This window comes from Amblyomma mixtum, chromosome 3 (assembly GCF_055824585.1).
Source record: "Amblyomma mixtum isolate Tamu chromosome 3, ASM5582458v1, whole genome shotgun sequence".
Lineage (NCBI taxonomy): Eukaryota > Metazoa > Arthropoda > Arachnida > Ixodida > Ixodidae > Amblyomma > Amblyomma mixtum.
Window position 1 is genome coordinate 432774085 of NC_143014.1, and position 6032 is coordinate 432780116.

The window sequence follows — 6032 nt, forward strand, 5'->3', positions numbered from 1 at the left end:
GATGGCTGTGTTAATTGACAGCGTTAATATGTGTCTCGTTAAGCGGGAAACCCGGATTCTAGCGAAACTCCGAGTGGCGTCATGCGTCAATGTCTGCAATGAAATTGATAGAAAGAGGACCTTAATTTGAATTAAAGGACGGCGCATGTCTCAACTGACTTAACTTTGTAAAGTGAGTAAAGAAAATATTTCATAAATCTCATTCGAACCCGTGACCCTTGGGTAGCGAACCAGTCCATGTCCCCACTGGCCACGTTGACTAAGTGGAGTGGATGTATGTGTTGTAATGTGCTATCCAGTCGAATGGATTAGGTGAGATCATAATTAGAGTAATTAAGTGTACAAGTGAGAAGTTTCTGTCCGCGAACGTAGTTTAGTGATGGGCTAATGAGGGGAGTGGAAGTAGAGGTGTGCTAATTAGTGATATAGTAATTATACTATATATTTATGCATTAATATATTACATTTATATATTAATTATACATTTATACTGGCATCATGTGACTTGGAATATGTGCCCGCAGCGTATAACCGATTGAGATTACTAGTTCTGATATCATATGGCCCATGTGTTGTGTGCTAATAAGTCCCCCGACCATTAAGCAATCACGCCATACCCTTAAAGGCGGAACTTAAGTGTCCTCCAAATTTTTTTCCTTCTTGCAGGCTTGGCCTCAAAAACTTCCAAGTTTTTGCTCTCACTAATGCCCGCAAGGCCACGAGGGTATTTAAATAAATAAAAATAAATAAATCAGAGCTTCAGCAACAGTAGGGCCGGCGCTCGTCGAAAAACCTCTACGATCCAAAGGAGACAGAAAAATTCTGCCACGTGAAAAACATTAGAAACAGTGAAGCTGGACGAGTCTACTCAAAAAAAATCCTGCAGAACTTCTCGCAGGCGGATCTAACGTCGCCCTGCATGTAGGCGGCCGACATAGCGGGAATGTTGTTGAAGATGAGATCGTTGAAAGGAAGGCTAACCATTCACTGGTGCAATTTATAACATCAGACACTAGTTTGGATGAGCTTGCAGCGCTCCACTAATTTGTTGTTAAAGATTTGCCGTTGCTGCGAAAAGGCTTCTTAGCCACACGCATTCTTGAAAGATCACTCGGCGAAACAAGCGCACAACACAAGAAACGGTTCACTGACGTCCTATGCAACTACCGCAGACGCCTCTGATTCCCCACCGCCGCTGTTCATCACGGAGACTGGGACGTCTTTCGCCCCACCGCGGCGCTTCAGTGTGTGAAACGCGCCAATAACGTTGTCTGTTGCACTGAGCCACGTTGCACAAGTTCAAAAAGGAACAGTAAATGCACGGCATTTGAAACGGAGGTGACGCTACGTGCTATGAGGTGCCTATAAGTTGTGGCAGTTTTTGCAGGTTTACCTTGTATCATGCGAGTCTGCGAAATTTATTAGTGATTACCTATTCTCTTACTACTACAGAGGTCTTGAAGGCTTCTGATGATGATGATCACCGAAAAGGGGATAATCTCCGACTGCAAGAGCGGACAAGGCTCGAAGGAATAGTATGGAAGAATGTGGCGCTTCTTACGTGCGACGAGATTTTTTAATGCTGTGCCCACGCCAAATCACCGCTCCGTCAGCGACGTGTACGGGCGGGAACACGAAGCGGTATTTATGTCATTCTTCTCCTGCACAGAAAACTGGATTTCATCTAGATTATCCTAAACTCTTGTTCCCTAAACCACACCTGACGTTCGGCCCGATACGCCCGCGTCAGCTCGCTGAAGGTATGCATGTTCTCTCTCGAGTCGTCCAGGTTCGAGTCCGCCGCCGCCCGGTTTATTAGTCCTCGGGCGTGGGCATTGGCGGCTTCGTTACCAGGGTTTCCCGAGTGCGCAGGCAACCAGATCAGCTCCACTTGGCGGGGCAGTGTAGCAGGAAGGAACTGCAAGACGGAGTAGGCGGTCTCGTGGATCCTGCCTCTAGCAAAATTTTGTAATGCGCTTTTAGAGTGAGAGCGAATGTACCGGGCTTCAGTGTGGGCAATGGTAGCGGCCATTGCAGCATCCTCTGCTGACTCGGGGGGGATGCGTGGGCAGTCCGTGTATGTTCGGTGCCCGTAGTATTTATGGAGGGCACGTGTGCACATCGCTCTGCGTGCGGTGTGATACTCCGGGTGTTTGTTAAGTGGGAGGGGCTTATGTTGTGTTGGGTTTAATGGCACATAGGCATCTCAGGCCACCATGCGCCAAACACAACTTGGAGGGGCTTAATTAGGAGGTTGGAGTGTATGTGTGAAGGGAGGGGCAGAAGCTGTGGATGGTTTGCGGGGATTCAGATATGGAAAATGTCTACGTATATGTGTCTGCCTGTAGAGGTTTTAGTGAGCCGCAATTATAGCCGACGCCAACCGTGTGGACCTTTAAGCCTGCTCGGCGGAGGCAACACATCACTTTGGTCCCAGCTTCCTGTAGACGGCACCACCGTTATGATCCGACCGGAGGAAATCGGCAGTCCCCGTTTCCTGTCCTCCCCTTCATCTTTCCCTTTCCTATCTTCGTTCTGACCACTCCCCTCTTCTCGGTTTTTCTTTTTCTCCTGGCGGCTAGTGTTTACCTTGTATGGAGTAGTTACACTGTGTTGCTCCATATTGGGTTATAGTTGGGGTATAGAGCTGATGTGGGCAGGACTTCCGAATTCCTGTCCCGTCCCTCGTTGGGCTCCGTGTTGGGCGCCTGGCACCATGACCGAACAATATACTTATTTCATGGCTCCCTCTTCCCAACAAAATGATCGCCCTAATAAAACAGCTCCGACCGGTGCAACACCTCAGCTCCTAACGGTAAAAGAAAAATTTTCAACACACCATGTTATTCATGGTGAAATAATGGAGCAACCAGCCACAAAGATATCCCCGTTCAAAGTTGCTAACAGTCTGACAGATACGTTGGGCCGCGGCTACAGGGTAACAAACTAGCAAGGGGTGTTCTACTGCTCGAAATCTAAGATAATACGCAACATGAAAAACTCCCAAAAGTTGTCTTTTTGAGAGACGGCAGTCTCTATCACCGAGCACCGATCCTTGAGTACTGTCAGTGGGGTAATTTCTGAACATAGTTTTCTTCTGCTCACCAAAAAAGAGATGTTGGATGGACGAACTGACCAAAGTGTCGTAAATGTCAACCGAATAAAAATCAGAAAAGGTGACAAGGAAATAGCAAACAAACACTTAGTACTCACTTTTGCCAGCAGCACACTCCATGAATCTATCGAATTTTTATATGACTAAATCCGCGTCCACGGCTATATTCCAAACCACCGTCGATATTTTAATTGGCAGAGGTTTGGCCATGGCTCCCAGAGTTGCCGCGGCCACCAAACATGCGCAAAATGTGCCTCAAGGGAACATAAATCCGAGAGCTGTGAAGCATCACCGCACTGCGCAAACTGCGAAGGCGAACACCCAGCATATTCCAGGTCTTGTCCATCATAGAAGATGGAAAAGGATATAATAACGTTGAAAACCAAGGAAAACATTTCATTCAAGGCGGCACGTAGACGATTTTCACTATCTAATCCAGTCGCCTTCACAACCAAGAAACTTCGCGGATGTGGTGCGCAGGAGCGACGCATCATGCCGCAGTCCGGCGCCTGTCCAAGTCCCGTTTACCGGGACACAGGTTAGGACCATCCACGTCCCAGGCGGGGACAGCGAAAGTTGCCCAGTGACCTCCGAAAAAGATCCGGACACTCCTCGAGCCCGCGGACAACCAGTGTACTCACCACAGTGGACGGCCTGAAACCCCTCCACGCGCGGTTTCGTCGAGGGGCTTTCAGCACCTCCTCCGAGACGATGGATGTAACCCCTAGCATCTCCGTCCTGCTCGGGCGGCACAGCTCACTCGAGCGTCGAAGCAAAGGAAGGGCCAGAATAACGAGACCCGAAAAGCCAGAAACAGGTTTCTGCTTGGCCTTTCAAACAAAACAATAAAAACGTTGAAAATGGCATTTTTAATCCAATGGAATGCTGCATCTAACGCAACACGTCGTCCAGCAACAGGTAGCCTCTGATAGCAGCCCAGCAGTAGTCGTTAAGGGCGACCAGCTGGGTGCGGCGGTCGTTGGTCGGGAGGCACTCGACCTGCTTCTTCACTACCCCGGCAAGCCTCATGAAATCGTGCATCGACTGGGCCTGGCGCAGCGCTCTCCGTACCATGGTCGCTGTCTCTCTCTGGCTGGCGGCGAGCATCCTTTCCAGCTCCTCAGTAAGTGTAGGGAACTGGATCACTATTTCTAGTGCCCGGATCCCTTCCCTGTGGAGAAAAAAAAAAGTTGGCACACGTAAGCTGAATGAAGTCTCTCTGCCAAGGCCGAAGCCCGCCCGCTCACTTTGTGAACGCAGTCGCCGCACGCAGCGGCGTGACGAAACCGTACGTAGCCGCCGCCACGGCTTGGTCTTTCCGCACTTAACGTTCATAGAGCCCTGGGAGCGATGATACCACTCCTGGCTGCCCTGGGATGGACGGTGCTGCCACCGGTCGAACCATCTTGTCACACATATACACGCACGCACACACACAAAAACGCAAACACACACGCCTGCGCACACACACTGGGACAAGTAAGCCTTGCGCCTTAAAAGGGTATCCGCACTTAAACCGCTGTTCGCCTACGAATATATTGCATTCAGTTCTGCACTTGCATCCGAACTAGACAGGACCGAAATTCAGGGTCGCGTTCACCTTATTCATTAAAATTTAGTGCGATCGATGTTTACCTGCGTGGCAATCTACCAGTACTATCTACCAGTAGGACTGCTGGGGGCAACCACTGCGCTTTCTACTCTTGGGAGGTTGCTCTGTCCAGCACAGACCCACAAGACCCGCCACGGCTGATCTAGCGGGCACGCCGCAGATTAGCCACAGCCAACGGACTCCTGGGCTATGCACACCGCCCGAAGAGGATGGCCACCAGCTGCTAAATAAAAGGCTTTCTGCATCTTCCTCTGAGAGCAAAGCTTCAATACGGAAGAAAATAGCGCTTGTTATCGTTTGATTCTTCTTGATGCCGGAGCGTCCAAGCTGTGTTCCATCAGCACCAATCCAAAGCAGGAACAGGCCAACGCTACCATCAAAACGGGAACGCGTAAATGTTAGCTGCTGGAGAGGATGTCGTGCCTACTAACCCTTCATCGCTGTGGTCTCCGCGCCATCAAAGTGAAAATGAAAGGCCCCATTAATCAGTCTGCCTCGAGTAAAATCTTTTTGTAGCGTGAGCTACATTGGTCACAGTCTCGCTGTTTCGCCTGCCCCCTCCGTCGACCATACCGCGCATGCGCGAGGAGCGAGTGACGTCACTGCGCATAGTTGGCGCGCTCGCCGCTGGCGCAGAGCCACGTGACGTCACTGCTACGTATATCCTGGCATAGCTGAGCTAAGCCACTCCTCCTCCCGTTTCAACTGTCATCTTCGCAGTTCATTTGATCCTAAGAGTACTTTAATTACGGCGTAATTTGTGAACAGAAATCTACATGGGCGCTTTTACCTTCTAAGCGTACCTTAAAGGGGCTGCAAAACACTGCCTGGGGGAATACCGGCTATACTTCAGGTGGGTTCTTTATATCACACAGATGCTGACTTAAAAAGAATTACAGGAATCGATGCACAGGAACGGGAGTTATTCAGTGAAGAAATTTCAAAATACAAGCAAACAAAACGCTGCCCTCAACTCGATTTTGGCGGGGCTTCCCACTCCTATTTCGCTCTCCCAATGACGGCACCTGGCGCAACCAATCAAAACAGCCAGCCAGAGCACGTCGCGGAAGTTTGTACTCCATGGCTGCCTGCTCTCTGTAACTCGTTCTTGCTGAGACTGGCAGCGTTGTTTCCATGCCAGAGCGCCCCTGGTGGTGTATTTTTATTTTACTTGCTTTGCAGGGCTTTTATCTAAGACAAGCAAGTTTTTCTTGTTGATCTAATATAAAACGCAGACAGGTGACATAATGTGTCTCTATTTATTCACACAATTTGCAGGATATTTACTGTTTGTCCAGTCATCAA